Consider the following 15,452-nt stretch of genomic DNA (forward strand, 5'->3'; position numbering starts at 1 on the left):
CATATGGAGAAGTCCATAGACCCACTCCAAAAGGCTTTCGGAGCCATCATCGACTCAGTGGGTTTTGTCCAACATGTCTCTGGACCTACTCACTGCCACAGTCATACTCTGGACCTAGTTTTGTCCCATGGAATAAATGTTGTAGATCTTAATGTTTTTCCTCATAATCCTGGACTATCGGACCACCATTTTATTACGTTTGCAATCGAAACAAATAATCTGCTCAGACCCCAACCAAGGAGCATCAAAAGTCGTGCTATAAATTCTCAGACAACACAAAAATTCCTTGATGCCCTTCCAGACTCCTTCTGCCTACCCAAGGACGTCAGAGGACAAAAATCAGTTAAACACCTAACTGAGGAACTCAATTTAACCTTGCGCAATACCCTAGATGCAGTTGCACCCCTAAAAACGAAAAACATTTGTCATAAGAAACTAGCTCCCTGGTATACAGAAAATACCCGAGCTCTGAAACAAGCTTCCAGAAAATTGGAACGGAAATGGCGCCACACCAAACTGGAAGTCTTCCGACTAGCTTGGAAAGACAGTACCGTGCAGTATCGAAGAGCCCTCACTGCTGCTCGATCATCCTACTTTTCCAACTTAATTGAGGAAAACAAGAACAATCCAAAATTTCTTTTTGATACTGTTGCAAAGCTAACTAAAAAGTTAGCTTTGCAACAGTTCCCCAAGAGATGATGGCTTTCACTTCAGCAGTAATAAATTCATGAACTTCTTTGAGGAAAAGATCATGATCATTAGAAAGCAAATTACGGACTCCTCTTTAAATCTGCGTATTCCTCCAGGGCTTAGCTGTCCTGGATCTGCACAGCTCTGCCAGGGCCTGGGTTCGGGAGAGACACTTAAGTCTTTTAGTACTATATCTCTTGACACAATGATGAAAATAATCATGGCCTCTAAACCTTCAAGCTGCATACTGGATCCTATTCCAACTAAACTACTGAAAGAGCTGCTTCATGTGCTTGGCCCTCCTATGTTGAACATAATAAACGGCTCTCTATCCACCGGATGTGTACCAAACTCACTAAAAGTGGCAGTAATAAAGCCTCTCTTGAAAAAGCCAAACCTTGACCCGGAAAATATAAAAAACTATCGGCCGATATCGAATCTTTCATTCCTCTCAAAAATTTTAGAAAAAGCTGTTGCGCAGCAACTCACTGCCTTCCTGAAGACAAACAATATATACGAAATGCTTCAGTCTGGTTTTAGACCCCATCATAGCACTGAGACTGCACTTGTGAAGGTGGTAAATGACCTTTTAATGGCATCAGACCGAGGCTCTGCATCTGTCCTCATGCTACTAGACCTTAGTGCTGCCTTTGACACCATCGATCACCACATTCTTTTGGAGAGACTGGAAACCCAAATTGGTCTACACGGACAAGTTCTGGCCTGGTTTAGATCTTATCTGTCGGAAAGATATCAGTTTGTCTCTGTGAATGGTTTGTCCTCTGACAAATCAACTGTACATTTCGGTGTTCCTCAAGGTTCCGTTTTAGGACCACTATTGTTTTCACTATATATTTTACCTCTTGGGGATGTTATTCGAAAACATAATGTTAACTTTCACTGCTATGCGGATGACACACAGCTGTACATTTCAATGAAACATGGTGAAGCCCCAAAATTGCCCTCGCTAGAAGCCTGCATTTCAGACATAAGGAAGTGGATGGCTGAAAACGTTCTACTTTTAAACTCGGACAAAACAGAGGTGCTTGTTCTAGGTCCCAAGAAACAAAGAGATCTTCTGTTAAATCTGACAATTAATCTTGATGGTTGTAAAGTCGTCTCAAATAAAACTGTGAAGGACCTCGGCGTTACTCTTGACCCTGATCTCTCTTTTGACGAACATATCAAGACTGTTTCAAGGACAGCTTTTTTTCCATCTACGTAACATTGCAAAAATCAGAAATTTTCTGTCCAAAAATGATGCAGAAAAATTAATCCATGCATTTGTTACTTCTAGGTTAGACTACTGCAATGCTCTACTTTCCGGCTACCCGGATAAAGCACTAAATAAACTTCAGTTAGTGCTAAATACGGCTGCTAGAATCCTGACTAGAACCAAAAAATTTGATCATATTACTCCAGTGCTAGCTTCCCTACACTGGCTTCCTGTTAAGGCAAGGGCTGATTTCAAGGTTTTACTGTTAACCTATAAAGCGTTACATGGGCTTGCTCCTAACTATCTTTCCGAGTTGGTCCTGCCGTACATACCTACACGTACGCTACGGTCACAGGACGCAGGCCTCCTAATTGTCCCTAGAATTTCTAAGCAAACAGCTGGAGGCAGGGCTTTCTCCTATAGATCTCCATTTTTATGGAATGGTCTGCCTACCCATGTGAGAGACGCAGACTCGGTCTCAACCTTTAAGTCTTTACTGAAGACTTATCTCTTCAGTAGGTCATATGATTGAGTGTAGTCTGGCCCAGGAGTGTGAAGGTGAACGGAAAGGCTCTGGAGCAACGAACCGCCCTTGCTGTCTCTGCCTGGCCGGTTCCCCTCTCTCCACTGGGATTCTCTGCCTCTAACCCTATTACAGGGGCTGAGTCACTGGCTTACTGGTGCTCTTTCATGCCGTCCCTAGGAGGGGTGCGCCACTTGAGTGGGTTGAGTTACTGACGTGATCTTCCTGTCTGGGTTGGCGCCCCCCCCTTGGTTTGTGCTGTGGTGGAGATCTTTGTGGGCTATACTCGGCCTTGTCTCAGGATTGTAAGTTGGTGGTTGAAGATATCCCTCTAGTGGTGCGGGGGCTGTGCTTTGGCAAAGTGGGTGGGGTTATATCCTTCCTGTTTGGCCCTGTCCGGGGGTATCATCGGATGGGGCCACAGTGTCTCCTGACCCCTCCTGTCTCAGCCTCCAGTATTTATGCTGCAGTAGTTTATGTGTCGGGGGGCTAGGGTCAGTTGGTTATATCTGGAGTACCTCTCCTGTCTTATCCAGTGTCCTGTGTGAATTTAAGTATGCTCTCTCTAATTCTCTCCTTCTCTCTTTCTTTCTCTCTCTCGGAGAACCTGAGCCCTAGGACCATACGTCAGGACTACCGGGCATGATGACTCCTTGCTGTCCCCATTCCACCTGGCCTTGCTGCTGTTCCAGTTTCAACTGTTCTGCCTGCGGTTATGGAACCCCTACCTGTCCCAGACCTGCTGCTTTCAACTCTTAATGATTGGCTATGAAAAGCCAACTGACATTTATTCCTGATTATTATTTTACCATGCTTGTCATTTATGAACATTTTGAAAATCTTGGCTCTCTCTAATTCTCTCCTTCTCTCTTTCTCTCTCTCTCTCGGGGGACCTGAGCCCTAGGACCATACGTCAGGACTACCGGGCATGATGACTCCTTGCTGTCCCCAGTCCACCTGGCCTTGCTGCTATTCCAGTTTCAACTGTTCTGCCTGCGGTTATGGAACCCCTACCTGTCCCAGACCTGCTGTTTTCAACTCTTAATGATCGGCTATGAAAAGCCAACTGACATTTATTCCTGATTATTATTTGACCATGCTTGTCACTTATGAACATTTTGAACATCTTGGCCATGTTCTGTTATAATCTCCACCCGGCACAGCCAGAAGAGGACTGGCCACCCCTCATAGCCTGGTTCCTCTCTAGGTTTCTTCCTAGGTTTTGGCCTTTCTAGGGAGTTTTTCCTAGCCACCGTGCTTCTACACCTGCATTGCTTGCTGTTTGGGGTTTTAGGCTGGGTTTCTGTACAGCACTTCGAGATATTAGCTGATGTACGAAGGGCTATATAAAATAAACTTGAAACTTGAAACTGCAGCATCCACCGAGAGGCTCTTGCTGCCAAGGGAATGCCTGACAGCTTGAAAGACGTTTTGGACACTACAGTGAAAATGGTTAACTTTGTTAAAGCAAGGCCCCTGAACTCTTGTGTATTTTCTGCATTATGCAATGGTATGGGCAGCGACCATGTAATGCTTTTACAACATACAGATGTGTGCTGGTTATCAAGGGGCAAAGTATTGACATGTTTTTTTAAATTGAGAGTTGAGCTTAAAGTTTTCTTTACTGACCATCATTTTCACTTGTCTGACCGCTTGCATGATGACGAGTTTCTCACATGACTGGCCTATCTGGATGATGTTTTTTCTCGCCTGAATGATCTGAATCTAGGATTACAGGGACTCTCGGAAACTATATTCAATGTGCGGGACAAAATTGAAGCTATGATTAAGAAGTTGGAGCTTTTCTCTGTCTGCATTAACAAGTACAACACACAGGTCTTTCCATCATTGTATGATTTTTTGTGTGCAAATGAACTCAAGCTTACGGACAATGTCAAATGTGATATAGCGAAGCACCTGAGTGAGTTGGCTGCACAATTACGCAGGTACTTTCCCGAAACGGATGACACAAACAACTGGATTCGTTATCCCTTTCATGCCCTGCCTCCAGTCCACTTACAGATATCTGAACAAGAGAGCCTCATCGAAATTTCAACAAGCGCTTCTGTGAAAAGGTAATTTAATAAGAAGCCACTGCCAGATTTCTGGATTGGTCTGCGCTCAGAGTGTACTGCCTTGGCAAATCGCGCTGTTAAGACTCTGATGCCCTTTGCAACCACGTACTTATGTCAGAGTGGAATCTTGGCCCTCACTAGCATGAAAACTAAATACAGGCACAGACTGTGTGTGGAAAATGATTTAAGACTGAGACTCTCTCCAATACAACCCAACATTGCAGAGTTATGTGCCTCCTTTCAAGTACACCGCTCTCATTGTCCTGTGGTGAGTTATTCACAATTTTCGATGAACAAATAAGGTTTTATATGTAAGATGGGTAAATAAAGAGCAAAATTATTGATTATTATTATATTATTATTTGTGCCCTGGTCCTATAAGAGCTATTTGTCACTTCCCACGAGCCGGGTTGTGACAAACTCACACTCATTCTTATGTTTAATAAATGTATTGTATGTTTTTTTTAACCTTTATTTAACTAGGCAAGTCAGTTAAGAACAAATTCTTATTTTCAATGACAGCCTAGGAACAGTAGGTTAACTGCCTAGTCAGTTGTCCAACTGAAATGTGTCTTCTGCATTTAACCCAACCCCTCTGAATCAGAGAGGTGCGGGGGGTTGCCTTAATTGACATCCACATCTTCAGCGCCCAGGGAACATTGGGTTAACTGCCTTGCTCAGGGGCAGAACAACAGCTTCTTACCTTGTCAACTCAGGGATTCAATCCAGCAACCTTCCAGTTCCTGACCACTAGTACCACCCATGACTGTGTTTGCAAGTGACAGTGACATGGTTGTTGCATTAATTAATATTTAGTCCTGTGGCCTTCACCCAAATGTGATCCTAAATTAATATATTTTCATTAAAATTGCACTCTTTAAGACAATACATAGAGTATTTCATAAGGCCTTCTTTTGAGGGCCTACTTTTACCCTAATACAGTGACCTGAAACTCATACATTAGTCCTGCAAGTCACATTATGCTGGTTTGCAAAGGTATGTGTAATTCCTATTGGAATCCAGCCACAGTGGGCATTATCCAACATTTGGAATTTTTATTCACCTGAAACCGGTATTCAGAATGAATGCCAGAGTTGGGAAAACTAAATATGAGACTGCCTTAAACATCTAAACTGGAACAAACATTTCAGTAATGGGTGCAATAAGTCCAAGTAATAGATTGGAATAGTTTAGAAAAATGTATGTTATATATATTTGAGTAGCATAAGATTAATTAATCAATCAATGTACATGCAAAAAAAAAGAAAAAAAAAGAAATATGATAATGAGGGTGTGGTTTTGGTTCATCCTTAAGATTAACCAAAATCCTTAAGAGTCTAAATGAACATATGGAATTGTTTTAAGATGGTCATACCAAGGATAATTTAGCCATTTGATTTAGATTTTAGGACATTGAATTTGGCCTTACTGCTATTAGCCCATAAACACATTGAATAACATATTCATACATGGAAAAACAGAAGAAAAAAAGTATTCAAACGAAGTTTGTTTTAAAGTGTCTGAGAAATATAAGAAAGATCAGGATCCCCCCCCCCCCCAAAAAATGCACTAAACCACTTCCATATAAACTCAGCAAAAAAAGAAACGTCCTCTCACTGTCAACTGCGTTTATTCTCCGCAAACTTAACATGTGTAAATATTTGTATGAACATAACAACATTCAACTACTGAGACAAACTGAACAAGTTCCACAGACATGTGACTAACAGAAATGGAATAATGTGTCCCTAAACAAAGGTGGTGTCAAAATCAAAAGTAACAGTCAATATCTGGTGTGGCCACCAGTTGCATTAAGTACTGCAGTGCATCTCCTCCTCATGGACTGCACCAGATTTGCCAGTTCTTGCTGTGAGATGTTACCCCACTCTTCCAACAAGGCTCCTGCAAGTTCAAATCAAATCAACGTTTATTTGTCACGTGCGCCGAATACAACACTGTGTAGACCTTACAGTGAAATGCTTAATTAAAGGCTCTAACCAATAGTGCAAAAAAGGTATTAGGTGAACAACAGGTAAGTAAAGAAATAAAAGCAACAGTAAAAAGACAGTGAAAAACAGTAGCGAAGCTATATACAGTAGCGAGGCTATAAAAGTAGCGAGGCTACATAGAGACACCGGTTAGTCAGGCTGATTGAGGTAGTATGTACATGTAGATGGTTAAAGTGACTATGCATATATGATGAACAGAGAGTAGCAGCAGCGTAAGAGGGGTTTGCAGGTGGTGGGTGGCGGGACACAATGCAGATAGCCCGGTTAGCCAATGTGCGGGAGCACTGGTTGGTCGGGCCAATTGAGGTAGTATGTACATGAATGTATAGTTAAAGTGACTATGCATATGTGATAAACAGAGAGTAGCAGCAGCGTAAAAGAGGGGTGGGGGGGCACACAATGCAGATAGTCCGGGTAGCCATTTGATTACCTGTTCAGGAATCTTATGGCTTGGGGGTAAAAACTGTTGAGACGCCTTTTTGTCCTAGACTTGGCACTACGGTACCGCTTGCCATGCGGTAGAAGAGAGAACAGTCTATGACTGGGGTGGCTGGGGTCTTTGACAATTTTTAGGGCCTTCCTCTGACACCGCCTGGTGTAGAGATCCTGGATGGCAGGCAGCTTAGCCCCAGTGATGTACTGGACCGTATGCACTACCCGCTGTAGTGCCTTGCGGTCGGAGGCCGAGCAATTGCGTACCAGGCAGTGATGCAACCAGTCAGGATGCTCTCGATGTTGCAGCTGTAGAACCTTTTGAGGATCTCAGGACCCATGCCAAATCTTTTAAGTTTCCTGAGGGGGAATAGGCTTTGTCGTGCCCTCTTCACGACTGTCTTGGTGAGTTTGGACCATTCTAGTTTGTTGGTGATGTGGACACCAAGGAACTTGAAGCTCTCAACCTGCTTCACTACAGCCCGGTCGATGAGAATGGGGGCATGCTCGGTCCTCCTTTTCCTGTAGTCCACAATCATCGCCTTAATCTTGGTTACGTTGAGGGATAAGTTGTTATTCTGGCACCACCCGGCCAGGTCTCTGACCTCCTCCCTATAGGCTGTCTCGTCGTTGTCGGTGATCAGGCCTACCACTGTTGTGTCATATGCAAACTTAATGATGAAGTTGGAGTCATGCCTGGCCATGCAGTCGTGGGTGAACGGAGTACAGGAGGGGACTGAGCACGCACCCCTTGGGGGCTTCAGTGTTGAGGATCAGCGTGGCAGATGTATTGCTACCTACCCTCACCACCTGGGGGCGGTCCGTCAGGAAGTCCAGGATCCAGTTGCAGAGGGAGGTGTTTAGTCCCAGGATCCTTAGCTTAGTGATGAGCTTTGAGGGTACTATGGTGTTGAACGCTGAGCTGTAGTCAATGAATAGCATTCTCACATAAGTGTTCCTTTTGTCCAGGTGGGAAAGGGCAGTGTGGAGTACAATAGAGATTGCATCATCTGTGGATCTGTTTGGGCGGTATGCAAATTGGAGTGGGTCTAGCGTTTCTGGGATAATGGTGTTTATGTGAGCCATTACCAACATTTCAAAGCACTTCATGGCTACAGACGTGAGTGCTACGGGTCTGTAGTCATTTAGGTAGGTTGCCTTTGTGTTCTTGGGCACAGGGATTATGGTGGTCTGCTTGAAACATGTTGGTATTACAGACTCAATCGGGGACATGTTGAAAATGTCAGTGAAGGCACCTGCGAGTTGGTCAGCACATGCCCGGGAGCACATGTCCTGGTATCCGTCTGGCCCCGCAGCCTTGTGTATGTTAACCTGTTTAAAGGTCTTACTCACGTTGGCTACGGAGAGCGTGATCACACAGTCGTCCGGAACAGCTGATGCTCTGAGTGTTGCCTGAGTGTTGCTTGTCTCGAAGCGAGCATAGAAGTGATTTAGCTCATCTGGTAGGCTCATGTCACTGGGCAGCTCGCGGCTGTGCTTCCCTTTGTAGTCTGTAATAGTTTGCAAGCCCTGCCACATAAGACAAGCGTCGGAGAAGGTGTAGTATGATTCAATCTTAGCCCTGTATTGACGCTTTGCCTGTTTGATGGTTCGTCGCAGGGCATAGCAGGATTTCTTGTAAGCTTACGGGTTAGAGTCCCGCACCTTGAAAGTGGCAGCTCTACCCTTTAGCTCAGTGCGAATGTTGCCTGTAATCCATGGCTTCTGGTTGGGGTATGTACGTACAGTCACTGTGGGGACGACGTCCTCGATGCACTTATTGATAAAGCCAGTGACTGATGTGGTGTAATCCTCAATGCCATCGAAAGAATCCCGGAACATGTTCCAGTCTGTGATAGCAAAATAGTCCTGTAGTTTAGCATATGCTTCATCTGACCACTTTTTTTATAGGCCGAGTCACTGGTCACTGGTACTTCCTGCTTTAATTTTTGATTGTAAGCAGGAATCAGGAGGATAGAGTTATGGTCGGATTTACCAAATGGAGGGCGAGGGAGAGCTTTGTACTCGTCTCTGTGTGTGGAGTACAGGTGATCTAGAATGTTTTTCCATGTTTTCCAAGTATGCTGTTCTATCTTGCCGGTGCAGCGTATATCCCGCTAGCTGAATATCCATGTCGTCATTCAGCCACGATTCCTTGAAACATAGGATATTACAGTTTTTAATGTCCCGTTGGTAGGATATTCGTGATCGTACCTCGTCTAATTTATTGTCCAATGATTGTACGTTGGCGAGTAATATTGACGGTAACGGCAGCTTTTCCACTCGCCTTCTGCGGGTCCCCACGAGGCATCCCGCTCTGTGCCCTCTGTACCTGCGTCTCTTCCATTTGCAAATAACGGGATGTTGGCCCTGTCGGGTGTTTGGAGAATGTCCTGTGTGTCCTGCTTGTTGAACAAAAAATCTTTGTCTAATCCGAGGTGAGTGTTCGCTGTCCTGATATCCAGAAGCTCTTTTTTGCTGTAAGATACGGTTGCAGAAACATTATGTACAAAATAACACGAAAAACGCCCACATAATAGCACAATTGGTTGGGCACCCGTAAAACTGCTGCCATTTCTTTCGGCGCCATTTTAATATCCCGGACATTTCTGGCGGGAATGGCCCTAGCCCTCACCCTCCGATCCAACAGGTCCCAGACGAGATACGGGCTCTTCGCTGGCCATGGCAGAACACTGACATTCCTGTCTTGCAGGAAATCACGCACAGAACGAGCAGTATGGCTGGTGGCATTGTCATGCTGGAGGGTCATGTCAGGATGAGCCTGCAGGAAGGCTACCACGAGGGAAGAGGATGTCTTCCCTGTAACACACAGCGTTGAGATTGTCTGCAATGACAACAAGCTCAGTCCGATGATGCTGTGACACACCGCCCCCAGACCATGATGGACCCTCCACCTCCAAATCGATCCTGCTCCAAAGTACAGGCCTCGGTGTAACGCTCATTCCTTCGACGATAAATGCGAATCCGACCATCACCCCTGGTGAGACAAAACCGCGACTCGTCAGAGAAGAGCACTTTTGCCAGTCCTGTCTGGTCCAGCGATGGTGGGTTTGTGCCCATAGGTGACATTGTTGCCGGTGATGTCTGGTGAGGACCTGCCTTACAACAGGCCTACAAGTCCTCAGTCCAGCCTCTCTCAGCCTATTGCGGACAGTCTGAGCACTGATGGAGGGATTGTGCGTTCCTGATGTAACTTGGGCAGTTGTTGTTGTCATCCTGTACCTGTCTCGCAGGTGTGCTGTTTGGAAGTACCGATCTTGTGCAGGTGTTGTTACACGTGGTCTGCCACTGTGAGGACGATCAACTGTCCTTCCTGTCTCCCTGTAGCGCTGTCTTAGGCGTCTCACAGTACGGACATTGCAATTTATTGCCCTGGCCACATCTGTAGTCCTCATGCCTCCTTGCAACATGCCTAAGGCACATTCACGCAGATGACAGGGACCCTGGGCATCTTTCTTTTGGTGTTTTTCAGAGTCAGTAGAAAGGCCTCTTTAGTGTCCTAAGTTTTCATAACTGTGACCTTAATTGCCTACCGTCTGTAAGCTGCTAGTGTCTTAACGACCGTTCCACAGGTGCATGTTCATTAATTGTTTATAGTTCATTGAACAAGCATGGGAAACAGTGTTTAAACCCTTTACAGTGAAGATCTGTGAAGTTATTTGGATTTTTTCGAATTATCTTTGAAAGACAGGGTCCTGAAAAAGGGACGTTTATTTTTTAACTGGTACCGGGCTACCTTCAAACGAGTCTTGTGAGGCTTAACAGATATCTCTAGCTTAAACAGATGGATTTTGATGGGGATTGTTTAATTATACACCAACACTGGGGTCACACACACGTGTCACACACATATCCCTGGTTTGAATGCAAACTGTTTTGTGAGGTTAGCGCCAAGGGCAACCTCTCCCTAACCAGCAGGTTAGCCACTATAGTCCAAACAGGATTTGTTCTAGGTCGTGGACATGATGTAACAACTTCAGGCAAAGTGGATTTTAAGAATTTGGTTAATTTGTATGGTTACAGCTTCGCTTCAAGTTAAAACAACAAGCTGTCCCAGTATTTTTCCAACTCTATGTAAGAATGCATGCACGGGTATGCATTCATGTAGTACTAAATTAAAAGTATATTTAGCTTCGTGAATTTGCATATGAGACGTGCAAGTATGTGCAAATTCATATACACTTACTGCAGCTATACAGTATAATATATGATAAATATACAAACTCCAACACACACACAAACACTTTAAAGGCAGAAAAACAGGTTGAACCAATGAAGAAGAGTGGGGCAGGAAGCAGGGATGTTAACCCTTCGAGGCAGGGTAAAAGGCACAGTGTTAACCCTTCGAGGCAGGGTAAAAGGCACAGTGTTAACCCTTCGAGGCAGGGTAAAAGGCACAGTGTTAACCCTTCGAGGCAGGGTAAAAGGCACAGTGTTAACCCTTCGAGGCAGGGTAAAAGGCACAGTGTTAACCCTTCGAGGCAGGGTAAAAGGCACAGTGTTTAAGCCGTAGAGGCAGGGAAATAATGTTTAGCTTTTTTGTCAAGGACAGGCTGGTCTATACTGCTGGGCTGGTTTGATATACTGTTGTTGATGTAGTCAGTAGACGTGAGCAGTGTAATGTTAACTGCATGGCGTATACTACTCTACAGCACAGCTGGGTTGGTGTTGCATGGCCTCCCTGCCTTGGCATAGCAGGATCCCCTCTTTCCGACACTTTCCCCATGCAATGTTAGGCACTGGAGCTGATCAAGACAGATGGCATCATGTCCATTAGCACATTTTAGTATTCTGCTGCCTTTTTGGGCTGGCTGGCTGTCCTCTGCTATGCTCTGCTCTGCCTTGTTAATAATTGGTTAGGCCCTGTGGGGTATGAGGCCAGCATGTTGACAATGGGCACACTGTTTCTCTGGCCAACGAAGGAGATTAGAGCGAGGCTGATCCGGCCATTCTGAGGCCAGGGGGTGAGTGTGGGGGAGGGTGGGGGGAACGAGGGGGGAGGGCACTAAACCTGTTCCTGTCTCAGCTCACAGACGAGTAAACGGCACAGTCACAGTGTTTTGTAACACTCAAAGCCTTTGCAGAGCACTAGTGCCTTCGTATCTTTAGGCTAGCTATGTAAACACTGGTATGAACACACACATACTAGTAGCACACTAACACGTAAGGACACTTCATTTTAGTGAATACCAACTTAATTACTGATAAGTGTACCCATTCCTTAATTTTTATTTTCTATGTAAATGTACAATAATGTCTTCTCAGTAGCATTTGAATAGTTGCAAATTCCAAAACGCTATATATCAATTTTTTAAGAAATGTTAGTAAATTTGATTTTATTGTTTAAATAATTTATGAAAGATTGGTGTGTGGTTTCACTATCTAATCATAGCATGGGGTTGTTCAATGACAGACATGTACATGTATTTGTTGAAAATCTATCACTTGAGACAATGACACAATGCTATATACGTGCTTCACTCTCAGAGAAATAAGTAGTACTCTTATGTTTTACCCAGTCAAATGCAACAAATAACTAAACGTTTAATAAAGAACTGTACAAAAGATACATTTGAGACATCAATATTTATTAAATGTTTTGAAAAATCTGAGAACAGTAATATTTTACACACACGTGAAGATACCCATAAGCAATCATTTCTGATGAAGAAACACAAATGTGAGAAATTGGTGGATATAGTGTTTTGTAAATAAACTCTTTATCTGTAAAACATGTCTGCAATAAACCAATAGCCACAATCCTCTTATGCAGGTCATAAAGTTGACCAATGGAAAACAACAGACTAATCAAAACATGTTTTCCTTTGGAGGACCATTGTTCAGAACAACCAGAGGAACCAGTGAGGAGGAACGACCATAGATTCCCAGTAGGCAGGTTCAATCACCTCTGTTATCAACTGTTCAAACAGCCTGCATATCCACTGTGTACCCACTACCCACACAGACAGCGACCCTGGGAAGCCCCGTCAACCTCCACACCACCACCACATGGACTCGGATTCTCGTACCACATCAGGGCTCTGGCCCGTAAGAAAAAGAACAATATCATACGTCTGTGAAAATGAAAAATACTGTCCACATCAAAACATGTTACAGGCAATTCTCCCTACATAAAGAGTTCGTAGTGTTTTTCTGTGGACGGTCAGTGTGTTGTAACCCACATCTGACACCTAGTGTTAAAACTGCATGCCGTGTTGTGTTAAAATACACTGTATATACAAAAGAATGTGGACACCGCTTCAAATTAGTGGATTCGGCTATTTCAGCCACACCCATTGCTGACAGGTGGATAATATCGAGCACACAGCCATGCAATCTCCATAGACAAACATTGGCAGTAGAATTGCCTTACTGAAGAGCTCAGTGATTTTCTAAGTGACACCGTCATAGGATGCCACCTTTCCAACAAGTCAGTTCGTTAAAAATCTGTCCTGCTAGAGTTGCCCTGGTCAACTGTAAGTGCTGAAGGGGAAACATCTAGGAGCAACAACGCCTCAGCCGCGAAGTGGTATGCCACACAAGCACACAGAACGGTACAGCCAAACGCTGAAGCGCGTAGCGTGTAAAAATCGTCTGTCCTCGGTTGCAACACTCACTACCAAGTTCCAAACTGCCTCTGGAAGCAACGTCAGGCCAATAACTTTTTGTGAGGAGCTTCATGAAATGGGTTTCCATGCGCAATGCCAAGTGTGGTGTAAAGCTCTCCTCCATTTGAATCTGGAACATTGGAAACGCGCTCTCTGGAGTGATGAATCAAGCTTCACCATCTGGCAGTCCAATGAACGACTCTAGGTTTGGTGGATGCCAGGTGGATGCCAGGAGAACGCTCCCTGTCCAAATGCATAGTACCAACTGTAAAGTTTGGTGGAGGAGGAATAATGGTCTGGGGCTGTTTTTCATGGTTCAGGCTAGGCCCCTTAGTTCCAATGAAGGGAAATGTTAATGCTAAAGCATACAATGACATTCTAGACGATTCTGTGCTTCCAACTTGTGGCAACAGTTTGGGAAAGGCCCTTTCCAGTTTCATCATGACAATGACCCCGTGCACAAAGCGAGGTCCATACAAAAATGGTTTGTCAAAATCTGTGTGGAAGAACTTGACAGACCTGCACAGAGCCCTGACCTCAACCCCATCGAACATTTTTGGAATTAATTGGAACGCTGACTACCAGCCAGGCCTAATCGCCCAACATCAGTGCCCAACCTCACTAATGCTCTTGTGGCTGAATGGAAGCAAGTCCCCGCAGCAATGTTCCAACATTTAGTGGAAAGTCTTCCCAGAAGAGTCGAAGCTGTTATAGCAGCAAAGAGGGGACCAACTCCATATTAATGTCCATGATTTTGGAATGAGATGTTCAACGAGCAGTTGTCCACATACTTTTGGTCATGTAGTGTATGCAGCTACAGATTTGTCAGACAAGGCGGGCCTGGAATTATGAGCAGTCTGATATTAAAGGAACAAGTTTACATCTGTAAGTCATGTTATTTTGGTGGAAATGTGATACACAATTATAATAATAATAATAATAATAATGTGTGTGTGTGTGTGTGTATGCAAATTAGTGTCTGTGTATGTGTTTGCTCACGCACGTGTGTATGTATGTGTCCTGGAGCCTTAGCACAAGAAAGTTTTAGGAAGGCTGGAGGTGGATTCATGGCTTAGGCTACCGAAGAACCAAACAAAAACGTACATTCACGAAGTGTTTATCTGAGTCTACTGCCCAAACAATGTCTTGTTGCAACAAAGGAACACTGTGCACAGAAGCACACACATAAAACCCACCTCATAGGAGTGAACACTCGCAAACATCCCAAAATATATACAGTGCACTTGGAAAGTATTCAGACCCCTTGACTTTAACCACATTTTGTTACTTTACAGCCTTATTCTAAAAAGGGGTTCAAAAAAAATTCCTCATCATCTACATACAATACCCCATAATGACAAATAAAAAACTGTTTTTTAGGAATTTTTGCAAACGTAAAAACCAACTGAAATATCACATTTACATAAGTATTCAGACCCTTTACTCAGAGTTGAAGCACCTTTGGCAGCGATTACAGCCTCGAGTCTTCTTGGGTATGACGCTACAAGCTTGGCACACCTGTATCTGTGGAATTTCTCCCATTCATTGCTGCAGATCCTCTCAAGCTCTGTCAGGTTGGATGGCGAGCATTGCTGCACAGCTATTTTCAGGACTCTCCAGAGATGTTTGATCGGGTTCAAGTCCGGGCTGTGGCTGGGCCACTTGAGGACATTCAGAGACTTGTCCCGAAGACACTCCTGCGTTATCTTGGCTGTGTACTTAGGATTGTTGTCCTGTTGGAAGTTGAACCTTCACCCCAGTCTGAGGTCCTGAGCGCTCTGGAGCAGGTTTTCAGCAAGGATCTCTCAGTACTTTGCGCCGTTCATCTTTCCCTCGATCCTGACTAGTCTCCCAGTCCCTGCCGCTGAAAAACATCCC

The sequence above is a fragment of the Salvelinus namaycush genome, chromosome 20 (genome assembly GCF_016432855.1).
Source record: "Salvelinus namaycush isolate Seneca chromosome 20, SaNama_1.0, whole genome shotgun sequence".
Lineage (NCBI taxonomy): Eukaryota > Metazoa > Chordata > Actinopteri > Salmoniformes > Salmonidae > Salvelinus > Salvelinus namaycush.